At 43.2% G+C, this 21965-nt stretch overlaps 1 protein-coding gene and 1 long non-coding RNA gene across 5 annotated transcripts in view; one reads left to right on the top strand and one right to left on the bottom strand.

Annotated features, from left to right (window-relative positions):
- Nucleotides 1-21965, bottom strand: part of LOC106008311 (uncharacterized) — an 87826-nt gene that overhangs the window by 1982 nt on the left and 63879 nt on the right. Inside the window, exons 6-8 of one of the 4 annotated variants that reach the window (XR_015451784.1) lie at nucleotides 14101-20303; nucleotides 9053-9314; nucleotides 3245-8342 (exon numbers count right to left, since the gene is read on the bottom strand). This is a non-coding gene — a long non-coding RNA (uncharacterized LOC106008311). Of the gene's footprint in view, nucleotides 1-3244; nucleotides 8343-9052; nucleotides 20304-21965 lie in introns of those variants that run through there. The other 3 variants (XR_015451786.1, XR_015451783.1, XR_015451787.1) reach the window with 3 other exon arrangements.
- Nucleotides 1-21965, top strand: part of Clmp (CXADR like cell adhesion molecule) — a 93157-nt gene that overhangs the window by 15969 nt on the left and 55223 nt on the right. The gene's annotated exons all lie outside the window — the stretch shown is intronic.

Below are 21965 nucleotides of genomic sequence, written 5' to 3'. Positions count from 1 at the left end.
AGATAGCTCTCACCATGAGGCATGACTTTCTACTCCGAGCAGAGGTCTCCCTTTCTGGAAACTGCCACCAACTGAGGCCCCAAGGATTAGTAAGGCCATAATCACTTTGCAAGCTAATGGCCCACTCGTTTACAAAGTGACATCTTAAAACATCTATCTGTGACAGATACTGTGCTAAACATTATTATATACACATCACATCATGTAATACAGCTGCATGCTGAAATAGTTAATATCAATCCTCATTTTAAAAATGTGGAAACTGAGGCTCAGAGAGCCTTAAGTCACCTGCCCAAAGTCATGAGGCCAGGAAGCCTCACACACAATGTCTTTTCTATTCCATTGTCTTAGTTACTTTTCTCATTGCTGAGACAAAATACCTGACACCCAAAGTTAAAGGAGGAAAGGTTTGTTTAGCTTATAGTTTGTAGAGGTTTCAGCCCATAATCGGCTGGTTCCAAGGCAGGATGGATGGCAGATAGGAATCACAATGGAGAAATAGTTCATGGTGCATACAAAGTAGCAAAAACAATAATGGACCTTAACAGTATCTTCCTGCCCCTTTTATTTTATCCAGACCACTTAGGCTGGGTAGCACCCACACCCTTCATCCTAGTGCCCTTGATCCTAGCATTGCTCCATGCCTCACACACTCTAGATCCAGCCACCTCTGAAAAAGCCCCACCTATGACCACATGGGGCTTTGGGGGGACATCTAGACACGAGCCATATAACATGCATATCCATACATTCTCCTCATACCCTAAAGCCTCTGTGTGTGTAATGTGTGTGTATGTGTGTGTGTGTGCGCACGCACATTACTGGAGAAGCCCAGGACCTTCACATTGAGCTACATCCTCAGGCCTTTTAAAAATTTATTTATTTTTAAATTTTGAAATAGGGTCTTGCTAAGTTGCTGAGTTGCCCAGACTGGACTCAAACTTGCAGTCCTCCTGCCTCAGCCTCCCAGAATGCTGGAATTGCAAGCATGTACCACCATGCCTGGCTCCACCATCCCCTTACATAATTGAAGAAAGTCCTTTCATGCATGTCTCCCATCTTGCTCTTCTCTAACGCACACTAAACACTCTTATGTCCTTTAACCTTTCTCTCACCTACCACATCACAGTGTGAGCCATCACTCACTGTGGCCATGTTATATGCCAAGCACCCAATATGAAGACTGAGTTAATCTCTATAATGACCCTAAAATAACTGAATTTTATAGAAGAGCAAACCACTGGAACTCACAGAGTAATCCGTCCAATAGCACTCCATTAGTAAGTGACAAAAAAAGCAATGAGGGAACCTGGGACTCTGTGACTGTGTGAATGAGAAAGAAGCCAGGGCAAAGGCATAGGATGAAGGCAGTGGGAAGCCGAGGGAGGTGACACAAACTTGACGCAAACTTGGGTGCCCCCATCTGACCCGACTGCATCACGGTAGCCCGTGTGGCCTCCCCACAGAGTGACTGAGCACCAGGAGGGGTCTTCCCTGGAGCCCAAGCTGTGCAGGGAGGAGGCCTGGTTATGGAGAGCATGGCTTTAGGGAGGTCACGGGACATCAGTTTAAGCACTCTGTGAAAACAGTTATTGAAATGTAACTGACATATGATAGGATTGATATATGTACATATTGAAAGTGTGGAATTTGTTGTTTCCTATGTATAGAAATCCATGAAATTATCGCTACAGTCAAGATATTTTAAATATCTGACATAAACTCAAAAAGCATGGCTTTCCTAGTAGTGATGTCCTGGAGGGGACAGGAGGAGGACTCAGGAAGGAGCCTGTCTCTGGGCCCTGCCAGCCTTGGGGAGGTTTAGACCGAGGCTCAGCGATAGCCCACCTGCTGTAGGGCCTATCAACCCCCCTTCATGTCTAGATTTCCTTCTTTCTTTACAGTTTTCTGATTTATTTTCTTTTTTATTAATTTTATTGAAACAATTTGGATGTACTCAAGTTTGCAGCCTTTATAGACAATTGCAGTGCCCCAAGTAAATCATAATCCAGCCAAAGCCAAAGTGTGTCCAACTACATTTTTGAGGCACGGAAGATGAAGGCAAAACTGCTACTTTTGCAATATAGCTCCCTTTCACCTCCTTTCCTGCCTGTTTTTTCAAAGCATAACATCCCACTATCATATTTCACAATGAACACAAACCAGATGGCTTCAACCAAAGTGGGCGAGGGAGAGACTGGGTTGAGTAACAAAGTATGAATTAAGTAATCCTCAAACGGCCATTTTTTAAAATCCTGTTTTCTAATTTCTAAATTAAAGAAAACTCATGGGGCCTTAAGTAGAAAGCGAAAATAAAAGGATGCTAGGTCTCGGCCTCTAGAGAGAACAGCCTTCTTCAGAAAATGGATAAGTCAGCAAGGTCATGCATTGCAGAAATGTCCCTGGAGACCAGACACATCTTCTGAAGGAGGCAGGAGACAGCAAGGGGGAGGTTCTGTTATTTATTTTTTCAGGGCTTACCAAAACAGCTCAAGAAGACCCAGTGTCAGGAATGTGAAATACTATATTTCAGGAGACAGCGTTACAGTATACAGATGGAAAAGGAGCCAGATTCAGTGGAGAATATGGCTTAGTTCAGAGCATCTTTGCTGATACCATCCCTTCCTGTTAACCGTCCTGGGGCACTGGGAGGTTAAACCGTTAGTTATAAAAACAAAGACTTGTTCATGTATGGTTGACAACTGTATTTTTGTTGTTGAAATGCCATTTCTTTTTAGGAATAATTTATTTTATTAGTACATGTTTGCGATACACAGTGATTACATTCAGCTTGGGAGTTTGACACATACACCTATTGCTCAACAGTAGAGTGCTTGCCTAGGTTGAAGTAGGCACTGGATTTGATCCCCAGCACCTCAAAACAAAACCAAACCTATTAACCATCTTGCTTCCTTGACTAGAAAAGAAGGAAACAGTTGGAACTTTCTCTTGTACATAGTATGAAACACAAAACCTTACACTACTTCCTGTTCCTAAGGAGCTAGGAGCGGAAGGAAGTAGGAGCAAGCCCACTGCAGTAGAGAGCATTTGGGTAAGTGCAGGCCAAGTGTGCTGAGAATGTCCAAGTCCTGGCCTCTACATCTGGTGGAAAACTTCGGGATCATAGAAGTTTAGATTCCTAACCCCTGGATTTTAAAAATGTAGTGGGGGAGTCTGAGTTGTGGATAACACCATTACTTATCAGCTGTGTATTATAAGCAAGTCATTTATCTCTGAGCCTTGATTTCTTTTTTTTTTTTTTGGTACCGGGGATCAAACTCAGGACCTTGCGCTTGCGAGGCAGGCAGCGGAACCACTGAGCTAAATCCCCGGCCCATCTGAGTCTTGATTTCTGTACCTGCTAAACACAGATACTAACTCCCGTTTACCAAGGGGGAGGAAGGTGAGACTCTTAGACATTGAGAAACTTGACCAAAGTCACCAACTAGTATAAACCTGATTGCCAAGCCTGTGCTCTTTTCACTAATCACACCAACTTTCCAGATGAGATTGTGTGAGTGAAAATGTTCCTTAATGAGCCAGGCACAGTGCAGTCATTCCCAGGTAGTTGTGATACACAGACTTCCTTTTTGGCGTCTAGAAAAAGGAATTGTCAGCCCGCATCTACATGTAGCCATGAATGCCCTCACACAAGACTGTACTTTGTGCACAGCAGCAGCAGCTGCAGCATCCTTGTCTGACTAGTGTGAGAATAGTTTAGGAAGAGCAGGCTAGAACCACAAACTCCCAGAATGGGGCTCTGTGGTGGCTCTAGTCATCGGGAAGCACTCCTATGTGGTGGACAATGTCGTGTGCTCTAATGCCCTTCCTGCACCTGGCACTGACTTGTTCCCAATAAAGGGACACACAGCTCACTCTGGCATGAAATTACCTACCATCCTGTCCCAGGAATGAGCTCTAAGAGAATAAAGCAAACCATATTTGCTGTCATGGATAATTGGGGAAGTCTGGGGAAAAGAAGGTGTCACTTTGAGGATGGGATAAAGAAGACGGTGAAGCTCCTGGTCCATACCCAAGGGTAGGTGATGTGACACACAAAATGATGAAGACACTATGGCCCTTAAGAATGTTTCTTCAGGAAAGGAAAAATGATGAGAAATGGAAAAAATGGAAATAGAGTCTTTGTAAATAGGGAAGGGTGGAGGGCGTGAAGGGAGGGCTAGGAGTGGGGAAAGAGTAAGAACCAAGATGCATTATGTAAAGGTACAATTCCCAATGAGAAATGTAAGTGTGTTGTATACCTACAATGTACCAATAAAAGAATTTATTAGGTAACTTTTTTTTTTTTGGTACTGGGGATTGAACTTGGGACCTTGCGCTTGCGAGGCAGGTGCCGGAACCACTGAGCTAAATCCCCGGCCCTTGTAAAAGAATTTAATAAAGAAAAAAAAAAGAATGTTCCTTCAAGGGCTGGGGGTATAGCCTAGTGGTGCTGTGCCTGCCTAGCAAGCATAAGGTCCTGAGTTGAATCCCTGGTACTGCAAAAAAAAAAAAAAGTTCCTTCAGGATGCTAATATATTATTAGTGAGAGGCAAAGAGAACAAACCTTTTGTAAAGAAGAGTTTATAAGTATACTTCAGCAATTGTGGGGTTTTTTTTGAGACAGGTTCTCAATATGTAGTCCAGGCTGGCCTTGAACTCACTATGTAGCCCAGGCTGGCCTCAAATTCACAGCAATCCTCCTGCCTCAGCTTCTCCAATGTTGGGATTATAGATGTGCACCACCATGCCCAGCTACTTCAGCAATTTAAAAAATATTCATAGCCCTTGCAAAATGATTCCATTGTCAGGAACTTATAGTAAAGACATAATCAATTATAATGTCCATAGGTCTGGCCTATAGCTCAAAGGTAGAGAGAGCACTTGGCTACATGTGGGAAGCCCTGGGTTCCATCCCCAGCACTGCAAACAAACGAACAAAAACAATAAAAATCTATAATGTCCAAAAATGTAAAAAGGTATACAAATACCACCACAAATTAAATGCCTCCAAATAGGAAAGTGGCTAAGTTGGGCCAGGTATTTATCTCAGTGGTGCCACTGCCTGCCTTGCAAGCACAAGGTCTGAGTTCGATCCTCAGTACCAAAAAAAAAAAAAGGAAAATGGCTAAGTGAATTATGATTCCTGGCTCCAGACCATTGGATAGAATGCTGCTAGCGATACCAATAACAAAAGAGTTGTGATTTGGGTAAGTGCTCATGATATAATGTTGAATAATAATGAGAAGACTACAGAACTGTATACATAGTAAAAACCTCTAGTGTGTCAATGTATAAATTCATGGGAAAAAAAAAAAAGATTGGAAAGAACCATGTACTGAAATGTTACAGAGTGGTTACAGTTGGGCCAGAGATTTAGCTTAGTGGCACCCCGCCTGCCTTGCAAGTGCAAGGTCCTGAGTTTAATCTCCAGTACAGGGGGTGGGGGTGGGGGATAAAAAGTGGTTACAGTTGATTATTATCTTTATTATCCAAGTGTTTTTTCTTCTGTTTCATTTTATGGTACTGAGGATTGAACCCACTAAGCTCTTTTTCTTTTATTTTATTTTTGAGACATTGTCCCTCTAATTGCCCAGGCTGGGTTCAAATTTGCAGTCCTCCTGCCTTGGCCTTGCAGAGTGCTGGGCTCCTAGACATCTATCACTTATGACCCATGTTTTGTATGCTAAGTATATATAACTTTTATTTTTAAAATGTTACTTTAAAATTGCTAATCATCCATGTGCTACTTGTTTAGATGGCTCTCTCTCTCTCATTAATGCCAGAGCCTTCCAACTGTCCCCCATCCTTCTGGGCCAACTTTCCTGTGCAGCCTTCTGCCTCTAGGGCTATGTTCCATTGGCTCAGTAGTCAGGCCAGTCCACGGGCACCTGTTGCCTCTAGACAGGAGGTAGCATTTCAGCTCCTTACTGTTCCTGCACTACCAGTCCCTTTTAAGCCTATTCATCATGCACGTTCTTTCCTCTACTTAATGGTCTGTTCCCTCCTTTCCTACCTGGGAAATGTTCCCCTGGCCTTTGAGGTTACCCCTTCTGGGAAACTTTTCCTTTGATTCCCAAGCAGAGCTGGGAACTAGTTGCTATTTGCTCTGCTACCCAAAGACTTTTGCTCATAGCTCCATTTTAGCAAATACCAGAATTTGCTGAGATAAATGTATCTGAATGTCTCCTCACATAAGATCATCTGATTGGGAAGATGAAGTTTGACTTCATTGGTCTTGCTGTGCCCAATGCCTGGCACAGAGTCACTGCCTAGTGACAAACACACTGAAACTGGCCCCTGAACTGGGATGGAGGACGCAGCTGGGAGTACCAGTGGAGACATTACCAGTGGAGAACAGATTGTCCTTGTAAGATGACTGTGAGTGATCTCCAGGCCTCAGAGTGGCAAGAAAAACCAGACTTCATATGCAGCAAAACATATTTAAGATACCCAAAGAGAGGAAGTTCCACATGTTGCTATCATTGGTGTGGCTGAATGATTGGGTTAGGAATTCCTTAAGAGAGGAAGGAGCTGAGCACAGTGGCACACACCTGTAATCCCAGGTACTTGGAGGCCAAGGCAGCCTGGGCAACTTAGCAAGACCCTGTCTCAACATTAAACTTTAAAAAGCCTGATGTTATACCTCAGTGGTAGATTCAATCCCCAATTTTCCTTCACCCTATAAAGAAAAAGAAAAAGAAAGAAAGAAGGAAGGAAGGAAGGAAGGAAGGAAGGAAAGAAAGAAAGAAAGAAGGAAAGAAAGAAAGAAAGAGAAAGAAAGTAGGAAAGAAAGAAAGAATAAGGGGGAAACTTCCTATTTAGAAGAGGGGTTGGGCACTATTCTAGGGCACTTGAGGATGGACAAGATGACCTCAGCAAGGCCTAGGCTTTAGTGTGTTGTCTGAGGAAGTGGGCTGGAGGCTCTGCTTCCTCCTGGAGCCCAATGTGGTTCTGCTGTAGACCCAGGCAGGTTTCCATGTCAGCTGCACTTCCCAGCCCAGATCAGCAATTTGAAGCTACAGCCTCGCAGACAAAGATGACTGTGTTAAGAGTAGGCCCGATTACTCACGAAACTCATCAGGGCTCTTGGCTCCACGGCACTAATTAGCATCGTAATACATATATAAATATATGTGAGGCCTGTGGATTCCCCTGGAAGTCCTGGAGGCCCTCAGAGCCAAAGCAAAATCTTGCTCTTTCTTTGCACCTCCTCTTGGACCTTCAGAGCCCGGCTGCCTCAGAGGAGCCCCTGTGTTGTGAGGATTCTCCTAGCAGGGGCCCAAAGCTCTCATGAAAAAAATAGACTCTGTGTCCTTTGGAGGACCAGAGCTCACTTCTGCCCCTCCCAACCTTGTATCAGGGTGTCTGAAGACTAGTGATTCCCCACTACCTTCTAATTCTGCCCAGATCTTGGCTGGATGCCACATAGCAGACTGGAAACTGCATAAACCAGGGGAGGGCAGGGGCAGGAGGGTTGAGGAAGAGATATCATGACCCAGGGCTTTGTGTTCTTAAAGGACTCCCAATCTAATGGAATATACAATATCGAGAAGGAAGAACAAAAAGTGAAAAGCCAAGGCACAGAACTCTCCCCAGAGGACTGTAAATAAGAATATAAGCAGCAGTGTGTGAACCTTGTAGATTTCAGAGATGGGACAGAACAGGACAAGAAGGAAGTGCTGCTGGATCCAATCCCAGAGGGCTTCTTGAAGGAGGTGAATTTAGATTACTGATTACTGCATGGGGACAACTGACCAGCTGTCTTATCCCCCTTCTGGAGGCAGTGCTGAAGGTAACTGAATGGCAAAGAGAAAAGCAGCCCAAAGTTCCTGACACTCCAACACCCCTGCCTCATAAAGGCTAAGTGGCCCACCCTGTAGTTTCCAAGTCTGGAAAGAAAGAAGGGCTCTCATAGAAAGAGTACAAAATGACATCAGGAGAATCCCACTGTGGATGGGGACAGCCAGTGCAGTGGCCTGTGGTGCCTGGCTAGAGCTGGAGTGCCCTGGCCCAACTGTCAGGTGTGATGCCACCATGCTGTCCTGTCCACATACATGGCCATACATGGTCTCCCCCACTGCAGCCTGCTGTGAGAGAAAAACGCATGTGCCTCATGTGCAGTGGATGGGGCAGTGGATGAAGAGGGGAAAGAATATGAATGAGGGGGCAGATTCTCAGCCCCTGGCAGTATTTCTTAGCTCTGATACTTACAGAAAGATTTCCCCAGTGCCACTTCCCTTTGTTGACCTTGGTAGGCTCACAGTTCTGTCACTTATGAAGGAGTTTCTGATTTTCGGAACCATCTTCTGCAGCAGGCAGTCTGTTTCTCTTCCCTGGGTCTGATAAGAGAGATTATATGCTCTTCATTCACTTCTCAGGGGACTGGGAAATTCTCCTGCTCTACAGCAGCTTCCTGTTGCTCAGAAAAAGAGGCAGGTTCAAAACTAGGAAGAACTTTTGCTTTTCCTGAGGTCTTCAACTTGAAGTCCATCAGATGATATCAGGAGGACCCAGAGAGGTCATTAACTTTAACACAAAGACACCAGAAGGAGGGGGTGGCTCATCCAGAGCCCTGGTTGTCATCTACAGTCATCTCCTTGTCACTATGTTAAGAGGTAGTGTGGAATGGCTGCTACTGCACAGTCTGCGGTTCAACTGGCCCTGCATCACATTCCATCTCTTGGAGTTGGTGGCTATCAAACTTCAGATACATTGTTGAACATCTCTGAGTTCCTCAGCTGCCCAAAACAAAGAATGATAATACTTGCTCTGTAAGACTATTGATATTGCTATGTGCCAATATGTTCATACTATGTTTAGCACTGTGCTAAACATTGTATGTCTATTACCTCAAAGAACCTAGTGCCATGCCTGGCACACAATAATTAGCCGTAATGCTTACTACATTCACACCCAAGCAATCTGCATTACCTATTAGCTATGGACGGGTCCCACCTTCGATAGCAGATTTATGAGACAAAAAGACTCCTATGGTTTCCAGTTTCAGAAAGTTAGAAAGAACTTGCTCAGGTTGGGCTCTCTCACTGACCTGTCCTTCCACTGGGGAAAGGTTGCTGGCCTTTGAGTCCAAACACAGCCTGCTCTCATCTTGTTTAAACAAGGCTGGGAGGCAGGCAGGCTCCCTGCGGTTGGGGAGGAAGAAGCGAGGGCTGTTTGGGATTCCATGCAGACTCTGGGCTATTGAAGTTGTCAAGCTGACACACAAGCTCTGTCAGGCTCCGTGCTCTTGGTATTCTGGCTGCCTCCCCCGATGACCATTTATAGTCAATTCCTCTGAAGAAAGTGTAGCCCTGGGGTTGGGGAAAAGAGATGAAGTTGGAGAAGAGGCACCTGGATGTGGCGAGGCCAACAGTTAACTACCAGAAACCTTACGTCCAAGCGCCAATTTCCAAGAATTTGGGCTCACCTGCTCCCCCTTCAGGCCTGTAAGGCAAGAACAAGTCAGTTGTGGAAGGGAGTTTGGAAGGTGGTGGCTGGTGGGATTATGGCCACAAATCATGAGTCTTGATGTGTGACGAATCCATCTGGCTTTGTAGTAGGGAATTCAGTCCTCATGCCCCTTGGACTTTTATTTTTCATTGAAGTTTAATTCAAGACCCTTTTAAGCATATGGAAGCAGCAAACCTTTAACAGCTTGGGAAGTTAAAAGACAGCTAGACAGTTGCCAGTCTAATCTGATCATTCAGCTGTGGCAAGTGCTGCCTTCTGCATCACCCTGGTTTCACGTATCTGCCTGAGAGAGGTCAGTAGCGGGGTGCCTGGATCCTAGGTAGAGCCTGTGCTTTCAGTCTCTATGGATTAAGGGAAGGGGTTAGAATAAGTCCCTGCAGACTTATGGTTGGATAAAAAGAGCAGTGTCCTCAAAGCCACTGGGTAGATTTCCACCAAATCAGTCAACTTAAAATAATGATGCAAAAAGGAGTAAAGCTTATTGGCTGCTGAGGCCATGGGGAATCAGCGTGTTAAGATGGTTACCATGAACACCATGGAGCTGTATGCATCTGCCTGAATGCACAATGACAATAATGCCCTTGTTAATCATGACAGGGACAGCTAAAGGCCAAGGAATGGTCAGAGACATGGACAGTGATGGACAAGAGACATTAGTGTTATGTGCTAATACCAGATACTAGGTTGGGGTTTCATGCACAGTAGTTGTTTTTTTTATGTTTATAACCCTGAGGGATATAAGTATTCATTCTTATTTTACAGAAAAAAGAAACTAAGGATCCAACAGATCAAGTAAATTGCTGAAGGTTTCAGACTTAGCATATTGTGGAGCTGGGATTCAAACTGCTTTCTAGTTTCAAGCTATTTTTAGTCACCTGTTTATACCAAAGGTTAGGTACTTGTTCAGAACACTCCCTTTGAGGATACTGCATCAGGAGGCAGTGGCAGACCAGGAATTGCTATGTGACTATGAGGATCCTTCCATCAGGCTAGCAAAAACAGGAGAAGCTATCTCTAGTCTAAAGAGGTGTTGGTTTTTAGCAAAATTCCTTGTCCCATACACAGCGTGGAATGATACTGTAAAAATAACATTTTTATAGTTCCTTTTTCTAGAACTTTGTAGAAGTCATGACCCTACTGTTATGACATCTTTTCTTCCTTGGCCAAATTAAAACATGCTTGATTATATTACAAGAGTCTTTGGTTAGTTTCAGTTTAGAGAATTCTGAAGTTAGTCTTACTAACTTTAGGAGTTTATTATCACCTTTTTGGAACATACAAGTGCAAACCACAACTTCATTTGTTCATCTAAATCTATTGAACACTTACTGAGCATATGCCTGATCCTGGGTTCAATAGTTGGAGCAGGAAAATGGATAAAGTTAGCTCTTCCCATGTGAAGCATAAACAAGCGCAATGTAATATGTGCCAAATCATAATGTTTTAAATCTATGCAGGTAGCCATTCTTACTTGACTGTTTTTCATTCACTATCAAGTAAAATCATTGAATTCCTACTAATTGTAAGGCCTTACTTTAGGAATTGGGAAAACCAAGGTAATCTACAAGGGAGACAAATAAATAAACCATACGATCCAGAGCGGGTAAATAACCATAACAGTAGACATATTACTATTGATTTGCTTAGAAGTATATATTATTTAGTACCTCACTTGGAGCAGAGCAAGCAAGCACTGAAAACATGGTAGGAGGGCCAGGGATTTAGCTCAGTGGTTTCTTTGTCTGCTGCGCAAGTAAAAGGACCTGAGCTCGATCCCCGGTACCAAAAAACAAAAACAAAAACCATGGTAGGATATGTTGTTATGTCACTTTGCCCTGTTATATCACTATTACCATTATTGATGTCTATACATAAACATTTGGTCAAGTAATTTGGATTTTTCTGATAAATATAAAATTGGAACAGTGTCATAATTTCTCCATTTGACAGAGGGAATCCAGGTAGGTAATTTAAGTGGATCCAGGATACAATGAGTTGGTGTAAAGATACAAAAAACAAAAATAAAAAAATAAAAAGCAGAGACACTATGGCTCTCTCTAGCTCTCAACCTTAGACCCCATAAGCTGGTCATTAGCCTGGTCCTCTTGGCCTCAATGCATCCTTATTCTGACTGTATTCCTAACCCCTGATGACCCAGTCCTGAAAATACCTGGCACTGCCTTAGGATCTTCGCCCTCCCCTACTCCCTATGCTCAGTAGGTCGCCAGGCCCTGGTGCCCAATGCCCCTCTCACTTCCCCATGCCTTCAGATCAAGATTACCAGGGCTCTTGGTAAAATGCAGACTCTGACTCAGTAGGGATATGGGGGCAAGGTTCTGTGTTTCTCACAATGTCCCATGTGATGCTGATTCCAAGACCACACTTTGAGTGACAAACTGTGGATTATAACTCCAAAATACCACTTTCAACCACTTTTCTTTTTCTGGCTCCAGCTCAGCCATGCTTTCTTCTCTGGAGTCTACACCAGCCTCAGCCTTCTAAGTGTTCTCCCTACCTACAGCCTCTCTTTCTACTCCGTCTTGCAGACATCTGCTAAATTAATCTTTCTATACTATAACTTTCCCGATGTTACTCCCTACAGAAACACCTTCAGTCACTCCTCCCTGACTAGCACACTGAACACGAATTTCTCCAATTGAAGTAACACCTGTAGCCGGTGCCTTTTCTATGGGAACACTCTCACTTCCCACTGATTTATCCTACTCTTAATCTCCATTGTTCCTTTGCTCTGGGGACTTTGTGGATCTTCTCCCTCCCACTGATCTTCTTTCCGATTGCCAATTGTGGCCCTAAGCTCCCCTTCCTCAGCACCCGCAATCTCTCCCTTCTTCAGGGCACAGGTGCCCACTTCCACAGCTGGGAATGATCTTTCCTGCCCCTAAGCTGCCATAGCTCTTTGCCTAAATGTGGTTATTTATGTAGACTTTTATCTTCCCTTGTGTGCTATAAGCTTCTTCCTCTCTCTCTCTCTCTCTCTCTCTCAGCAAATCCCGCAGCACCTCCTGCAGTGCCTTGCTCCCAGAAAGCCCTCAATTAATTCATCTTAGGTGCCTCAAAGATCTATACCCCAGTTCCTTTTAATGGGTCTCTGCTCTATTTGCATTATTTATGTTCCTGTTTTGGATGTGTTTTAGCATTCTAAACCACCTCAAATCCTTTTTGGAAACTGGTGAGCTATAAATCATAGATAATCAGCTGCATGAGTAGATACTCAGGAAATGTTTATTAAATGAATAAATGGACACCTTCCTCAAGTCTGAGGAAAGAACAGGTTGCTGTCTCTTCTCTGTCCTTCCTGCCTCTGGCCCTTTTGCTCGTGTGTCCCTCTACAAGGTCTTCTCACAGTTTTTTGGAATCCTGCTCAACTCCAGGGTGAGCACTGGTTTTTCCAGAAATTACCTTGTGAATAGAACTGTTCTGTGTTGTTCAATAACATTCAGCTTAATATCATCCACTAGACTGTGAGCCCCTTCATGTCAGGGCCTGTATTCTCAGCATCCCTGCACCTCTCATGTTGGCAGCACAGTGGTTCCCAATCCCAGATCCATGTATACTGCAGCTTTGCAGATACAGCCTCTAGAGGCCCACACCTCCACACTGCACACCAGGTCTACTGAATCAGGTGGTACTCAAATTTGAGCATGTATGCATGATAGCACCTGGAGGGCTTACTAAGGTCCAGATTGCTGCAACCCACCCCAAGAGAGTCTGAAGCTAAGAATTTGCATGCATAATAAGTTTTCAGATGATGTTGATACTGGTCTGAAAACTACTCTTGGAAGACTGCTCCTTTGGGGGTGGAGGACAGACATTTTGTATTTAAAGAAAAAAATCAGTGCCTCTCACATTCAGGCTGAGCATGACTGGTTTAGCACATGGTAAGGGCATGATAACTATTTAACAGGATAAATTATTTGCTCTATCTGTCTTAGTTCTACCTTTCCAAATAGATTATAAGTAATTTGAGGTTAGAGACCAAGTCTTACACTGTTGCCCTTACAAATGCCACCAGAGCCCAGGGCTTGTCCCAGGGCTGAGCACTGTGTGGGCACCCTGTGCCTGCCTCCCTCTGGTCCAGAAACTGTCTGTCCTGCCCCCTTTCTAGTGTTGCTGGCAGAGTAGACGTAATGTTGCCTATTTCCATCAATAAACAGGAGAGCAAGTTCTTTGTTGACTTCTTTGAAACATTCAAGTCTGAGATGTTTACAGAGGACGAGGCTTCAAAATGAAAAGTGAAGCAGAACTGAGCTGCTCAACACATCTTAGGAAATCAAATCAAACACTTGTCTCTAACATGAACCATCCCAATAATCCTGCATAATTCATTCCCCGCTCCCCAAGTTCTCATGTACCATATCTGCTGCGCTCTCTGATTTTCCTTGAAATACACAGTCACTGTCCATGTGAGCCAGACTTTGGGAAGTCATTAAAAACTTCAGTGAAGTGCTCGCTTCGACAGCACATGTACTAAAAACTGCAGTGAAGACACTTGGTGAAACTTGCTTCTAAGCCCTGTCTTCCCCCAAATGTCAGTAATTATTTACCTTCTTAGGAAAAACATTACATTCATGAGCATATAGCAGGATTATTTAAATAAATTCTTACCACCAAGGTCTATTTTGTGGTTCTCTGAACATTTAGGACCTTGTTACAAAAACGAAATCATCACCATCAGGCAGGAGGTCTTAACAAACAAAGATGTTTACAAACAGAGATGTTAAGAAACAAACATGGTCCATGGTCAAAAAGATTAATCGCTTCCTCTTTTTTTTCTCTTTTGGGCTAGACACTGAAAAAAAAAAAGCAACAAGTATTAATTGAGCGAGTTCACAGAGAATTATGGAAGATACCTGCACGTCCTTGCAGACTCGGGGGTCATGCAAGCCTCTGAAAGCTGCCCTCCTGTGTCCCCCTAGCACACCTGGGCATCTCACCACTGTCCTAACACTTGCCTTATTGTGTGGTAATTGTCAGTTGCCTGTCCCTTATTCCATTAAGTGTGAGATAATTATTTCAAGATTGAAGCAGTAGAGAAAAGCTATGTAAATTAATACTGATGCAGAACACCAGTTTTAAGCATTAGGTGGCTCCATCCAAAACACAACATGTTCTCATTTAAATCTAAGCACACTGAGTGGCTTCCCTCACCTGCTTGGAGGGTCGAATTGGCTGCCTGTGGCATGATGACCCATGAGACATGAGGAGACATGGTTTACCCTTCTCACCCATCACCTCTCTGTCCCTTCCTCCTACCTAATGTCATGTGCAGGCTCACCCCATGGCAGTCCACACAGCTCCATCTTCACATGTGCTCACTGGTAATCTGGTATGAGCACATTCCAGAAGGTCCACAAGCTGATACTCACCTTCTCATAAACAGTAATGTTAGTAGTTCCTAGGAGATACGGGTTTTTTTCTGGGTCTTCCAGACACAATTTTAATCATTAAAATCACACACACATATTCAAATTTAAGCATATTCATTTCTTTAATGCTTTGACAGATCTTGGATCTTCCCCACCTTTTCCAGATGTCTTAGAACCAAACCTGGATAGAAACTACTTCATGAACTTCTTAAGGGAACAACTATCTTTTGTATTTTCATCCCCAGTGCCTAGCACACAAAAGGAGGCTCAATGAATTTGCCGCAGAGTAGCAATAGTCATGGCTAATATTCACTGAACATTTTCCTTGTGCCACACAGTATGAAGCCCTTTATGTACAATTTTATTTAATTCTAAAAACTACCTTTTGCATGATGTATTCTAGCACCATACTTTGTAGATTAAGACAACCTGGGGCTCACAGGGGTGAAGAAACTTGCCCAAGGTCAACAATTGGAGGCAATAAAACAGACTAGTTTTTTGTTTTTTCCTTTACGTTGCCAGGAATTGAACCCAGGGCCTCATGCTTTTTGGGAGGCACTGCACTGCTGGGCTACATCCCTAGCAAGACTTTGAAACTAGATCTGTCTTAATTCTAAATGCCCATGTTTAACCCAGCAAAACAGGACAATAGTTGAACTTACCCTGATGTTAGCTACTGTAAATATTCAGGTAGTCTATCTTCTTTGTGATTTATTCCAACACCAAAGCAATATACCAAATGTGATGCATATGAGAAAACAATAAGAGGTGCTTTTTGGAGAGGGAGGCAATGAGGCCTAGATAGGTGAGGGCTGGAAAGACACCAGGCCAAGGCAGCACTGTCCCTGGAGTCCTCAAATCTGATTTGTGGCAGTGGAGATCAACACTCAAACCTTCCACTGTACCTGAATTCTGTACCATGGTGCTTGCTCCTAGTCTCCAGAGCAGAAATATTTTGTCAGGACTGGAGCATTTATTATCAAGATACACTGAGAGTTGCTTGTTAACTAATTAAAAGAGATGACTTAATCTGACTGGTGAGGCAGCACACTGTAACTGGAAGGGGTCTTAGAGACTGAAAAGCAATATGTGCCTTGCCTAAGATCCCAAAGTGGACCAGTTGCCAATGTGAAAACCCCAGTCTAACCCTGGAATCCACCCTCTTCCCAATACACCATCTTCTTGCCTTGGTGAACACTGGCTGGATGTCAGGGTTTAAGCCAAGCAGCATATTTTTCAGGTGGATTGAGTGACTTGTGTGAAAAGCCTGGGAGACCAAGGGACTTTGTCTAGTAGGAAATAGGTAGGAAGACATAGGAATTAATTCACTTAATAAAGAAATGGCTGTGGGAAGGACAATGGCCCTTCAGAATCAAAATCAGTTTCAGAATCTCAGAAGAATATGTCTTCCCATTTTCCTCCAGTCCTGGAGGGTATTAGAATAACCTGCATTTAAAATATAATGACTAGAGGCCCAGGCTGTATTGTCACTTGGATGCTGTGAACATGTGGGCAAGTGACTTAAATGCTGGGCCTTCATTTCTCTTTTATTTATGACATAAGGAGGCTATTCTGGGTGATTTCTAAGGCAGACTAGCTCTGACATTTTAGGATTCTCCTGGACTGGGATTAAAGTGAGGCCTGAAACCTAAAACCTCTCAAAATATTGTATTCTGTCAGGTCTATGCTGTGATGATCACCTCTCCATGTTTCTCTGAATTATGTTTTGGAATGCAGGGCTAGCTGATAAACTAGCCCCAAGTACATGACCTCTATAATCCCTTCATTCTCCCGGGAATGAATGTATCTATCCCTCAGGGTTTGTGTTTCTAACACTGTTAAAAATTATTTTGATCATAAGCCACAGCCATTCAATGGAAGTCTTAACAAAAATAATTTATTAGTAAAGTAGATAACAGGGTCCTGAAAAGAAAGTGTCCAAGTGGCAAGATCTATGAAGATTTTCCCTAGAGTTCTATTCACTGTCGCTAGGGATGTTTCACATACCTTTTTGGAGAATCATTTGTGAGATTTCTGTGTGTAATATGGAGCATAGCTGAGGATCCCTCTACTATATGTCTCCACCATTGCGTATAACTAGCAGAAGAAGGTGTTGTTTATGAGATTCTATCTGTGGGACGGAGCATAGCTGGGCTCTAATTGTGAGAAAGGTAAAGTCTCATACAGTAACTTAAAACAACAACACTTACTATTTCATAGTTTCTGTGACTCAGGATTTCAGAGCCGGCTTAGCTGGTTGGTTCTGGCTCTGACTCATTCCTGAGTTTGCAGTCCAGGTGGGGCTATGGTCATCTGGAAGGTTGGTTGCGACTGAAGAATCTGCTTCTTTATTAGTTTTCTCAGGCTGCCATAACAAAATACTATAGGCTGTGTGACTTAAACAACAGACCTTTGTTTTCTCGCAGTTTGGAGGCCATAAGTTCATGATCAAGGTAGTAGCAGATTTGCTGATTGGTGAAGCCTCTCTTCCTCGCTTGCAGATGGCTGCTTTCTCACTATGTGCATATATGGCCTTTCTTCCATGTGTAAACACAGAGGGAACACTTTGATGCTCTTTTTATAAGTCATTAATCCTATTGGGCCAGGACCCTATCTTTATGACTTCATGTAACCTCAATTACTTCCTTAGAGGTCCTATCATCAAATACAATCATACTAAAAAATAAGGCTTCAACGTATCAACTTGGGGTGGGGGAGGGGAGGAAACTCACTCCAGCACTGCTTCCATGACAGCACACTTACATGGTGCTGGTCTTGGCCAGAGATGTGTATGTGGAACTCTCCAAGGGCTATTTTCCTCATGCCACGGTGCCTGACTTCACTCACAGGGAGGTGGAAATCATAATATGTTGCATGGCCTACTGTGGAAGTCACATATCATCATTTCTACAGCATCCTATTGGTTACAAAAATCAGTCTTATTCTGTGTAGGAAGAGATTGTACAAGGACAAGAGCACCAGGCAACAAGAGTCACTAGAACTATCTTGGAGGCCACTACAGTGAAAAGATTTGGTAGAGCATGTTTTGAAAAACAGCAGACCTAGAAGTGTAATAAAATAGCTCTATCACTTATAAAACATCCTCTCTGAGCCTGTTTCTTTATACTACCTTCTTCATAGGAGGGCTATAAATATTGAATGAGAGAATGGTTTGCCCTGTCACAAATAGTGGTCATCAGGTAAATATTCTTGTCTTCCCTCAAACTTCTCCCACATTGCTAGTCCTGTCTGTAATTCTTGCCCAGGCTTTGTATACTTTTCTTGTACAACAATTATATAAGACAAGGATTCTATTATGTCAGAGTTAGAAAGGACTTCTGCATTACCTAGTCCAATAGTCCTCTACTTATTAACCACCAAGGCTTTTTCCATAGTTTTGTCCAAATGAGCCTGTATTTTTAAATACTTTGCCACCAAACCAATGCTATAACTATATATTTCATTTCGCATTATATCCTTCAAAGGCATATATAACTGCCCGTTAGAAATTCTAGTCAAAGGGCCGAGGATTTAGCTCAGTGGTTCCACTGCCTGCCTCTCAAGCTAAGGACCCGAGTTCGATCCCCGGTACCCAAAAAAAAAGAAATTCTAGTCAAAAAAAAAAAAACAAAAAATAGAAAAAAGAAATTTTAGTCAGTGGGTGGTCAATGGCACTTCCACAATGAGTTGTCTTTTTTTTTGGTACCAGGGATTGAACTCGGATCCTTGTGCTTGCGCAGCAGGCAGCAAAACCACTGAGCTAAATCCCTGGCCCAAGTTGTCTTAATTTAATTAAAAAGTAAAGTGGTTATTTTAGAGACCCCCCCCCCCAAATGAAGAGGCTTATCCAGAGTCATTCACATTAGTTAATGGTAGAACTAGGGCTCAATCCTGGAACTCTTGATTCCAAACAAATGTCCATTCCCTAATTCTAAGTGGTCCCCACATTTATTTGACATGATGTGCCTTGCTATGTTTCACGTATTTGACATGATAAAAGATATAGGTCCCTTCTCAACAAGCACTGTAAATCTCGGGCCGGGGATTTAGCTCAGCGGTTCCAGCACCTGCCTCACAAGCGCAAGGTCCCGAGTTCGATCCCCCGTACCAAAAACAACAACAACAACAACAAAAAAACCAAACACTGTAAATCTTTAGGACAAACTATCCATCTTCCCAAGGCCTACTTGCAAGTGTGGCACACATGAACAAGACCTCCAAACCCACACATATGTGCCCATGATCACCACAGAAGAGATCATTGCCTGTGTGGCCTTCAGGCAAGGTTCTTCTCCCAGCCACTGTCCCTGTTAGTCAGAGTTTAGGACACAGGGTTAGTTTTGTATCTTCAGGTTTGCTGGACCATATTCTCATCACAAAGAGAAACCAGCTTCTCATTTACTAATAAAAGTGAAGTCAAATAGGGTGCAAGGAAGTCATCCTAGAGCCCATTTGTGTGGAGATTGGTGAGAGGACCCGGCTCAGCATAGACTCCGCCTGGACGCGGGGAACAGCTGAGGTATGAGAGCCTACATTCATCCTAGTACCCATCAGTTTAGTTTTTGGTTGGAAGGTCAGCATTATGACAGGTGTCTGATTTTGCTGCCTTGGACCCAAAGGGAAAAAAGCCAAGAAGCAAAGAGATACCTCTTGAGCTGAGATAGAATTAGTGCCTTTGAAAAAGTTAAGTAGGCCAGTTGTTTACAAACCAATACCTCACGAATGTTTTTATCCTGGTTATATGTGTGTTTGTGAGGTCCCCCAAATTCAGTTCATGGTGAATTTCCATTCACACATTCCAGCCTGCCATGGCTTGCTCTTTCTTTTTCTTTTTCTTTTCTTTTCTTTTCTTTTCTTTTCTTTTCTTTTCTTTTCTTTTCTTTTCTTTTCTTTCTTTCTTTCTTTCTTTCTTCCTTCCTTCCTTCCTTCCTTCCTTCCTTCCTTCCTTTCTTCCTTCCTTTCTTTGAAAAAAGGGTTTTAGAGCCAGGGATTTACCTCAATGGTGCTGTTGAGCACAAGGTCCTGAGTTTGATCCCCTGTACTGCAAAAAGAAAAAAGTGTTTTATGTTTTCTGTGCGTGGCCTAAACTTTTAAGTGAAAGAGGTAACTCTCTGGGGATGGATGCAGTCTTGGCAAAAGGACTCAGAGAGGAAGAACCACCAGGAGAGAAAAGGAAGTTCAGAGAAAAAAAAAAAAATAAAAGTTTTCAGTTTATCTGAAATACTTATATGCTCAAGCCCTGGAGGCTGACCACCCTGGAGAAGAGAGTTCAGTGTTCCAGACGACTGGCAAGCTTGAATGTCAGCACTCGCTGCCACTTGAGAGCCTCATCAACGGTGGTCCAGAGCGATGCTCTAATGTCAGCCGCACTCAATGTCACTGCACCGCACTCTCTCAGCCAGTTGTGTTTCATGGCAAGAGATTTTGGTTTGTAGAGAAAACCTTTAGGAAAACAACAAATCTCTTTAGAGAGCTTCCTTTGAAGGCAATCTACATGGGTCCACTGGCTGAAACACATTTTCAACATGCTTCCGTGCCAGGCAGTTCTTATACAACCTCTGTGCTCAAGGTCCCTTACAAAGCACTATTGGGTATGACTGGGACAAGTATGGTATAAAACATGAAGATGTACAGGGGGATTATGCAGACTAAAGGAAGAAATAAGGTACATAGTAAGTATTTTCCAACTTTAAGCTTTGAAACAAATCAGAAACAGTTGCCCTTTGGGGGTATTTTGGTTTGCTCGGGCCGCCATAATAAAGTACCACCCAGAGGGTGACTCAAGCAACAGAAATTTATTTTCTCACAGTTTTGGAAGCTAGAAGTCTGAGATCAAAGTGTTGGTAGAGTTCGTTTCTTTTGAGGCCTCTCTCTTGGCTTATAAGTGGTTATCTTTCCCTGTGTCATCACATGGTCTTCCTTCTGCACTTTTTTATGTCCTAATTCTCTCTTTATAAGGACATCAGCCATACTAGATTAGGGCCCACCCTAATGACCTTATTTTAACTTAATCACTTTTTTAAAAACCTGATCTGAAGTTGGGTATTGTGGAATTCAAGGCCAGACAGGGCTACATAGTGAGTTCAAGGTCAGCCTGAACTATAAAACAAGACCTCACACATGCACAAAAAAAAACCTATCTTCAAATACAGTCACATTTTGTTTTTTGTTTTTTGGGGTTTTTTTGGTACGCGGGACCTTGCGCTTGTGAGGCAGGCGCCAGAACCACTGAGCTAAATCCCCAGCCCTACAGTAACATTTTGAAGACTTCAATATATGAACTTTTTGAGGCACAATTTAGCTCCAAATGAGGAGCATTCTAGTTAGAGGAGAAAAATAATTCCCGTAAGTCTTAGTTACTTTCTTGTCACTGAGACACAACACCCACAAGTTAAATGAGGAAAGGTTTATTTGGCTCTCACTTTGCAGAGGTTTCAGTCCATAGTCACCTGGCTCCAAGGCAGGGCAGCATGGCAGAGGGGCCTGGCTGAGGAGTGTTGCTCATGGCATGGCAGACAGGAAGCAGAGAGAGAGATCAAGGGAGGTAGGACGGAGATAGACCTTTTCAGGCCATGCCCCCAGTGACCTCCCTCCTCCCACCAGGTTTCATCTCCCAAAATCACACTTAGCTATAAACTAATACTACTTCACTGATGAGTATCACACACCCATGATAACAATCACCTCCCCAAAGTCCCATCTATGAGAGCATGAGGCTTTGGGGACATCTAGATATAAACCATCCCACCACATATGTGAAGAGCTTCTGTGCAACATGTTGTGCAACAAGGCTTCTGTGGGGTATGTTTACTTCACTGCTGTGGGAGGAAATTCCACGGATGGAAAAATTGCCAGTATCTGGTTTGGTTTGAAGAGGGCTGTACTGAAAATGTGGCAATTGAGTTTACTAGAAAGGCAAGTAAAATGTGGATGAGGCAAGTAAGGTTTTAGTGGGGTGATGAGGGAGAGAGCATTCCAGGTGGAAGGACTAGTGTGAGAGATGTTCCGGCCTGGCTCCAATGAAGACATGCTCAGAGGATGTTGAACAGAATAACCTTGTAGGACTGAAACATTCATATTTTGTAAAAGCAAAGCAGAGCTTAA

This window comes from Heterocephalus glaber, unplaced genomic scaffold (assembly GCF_053883595.1).
Source record: "Heterocephalus glaber isolate CG9 unplaced genomic scaffold, H.glaber_assembly_v1.0 deba00001431, whole genome shotgun sequence".
Classification (NCBI taxonomy): domain Eukaryota; kingdom Metazoa; phylum Chordata; class Mammalia; order Rodentia; family Bathyergidae; genus Heterocephalus; species Heterocephalus glaber.
Note: the sequence above shows the minus strand (reverse complement) of the source record. Positions and strands in the feature narration are given on the sequence as shown.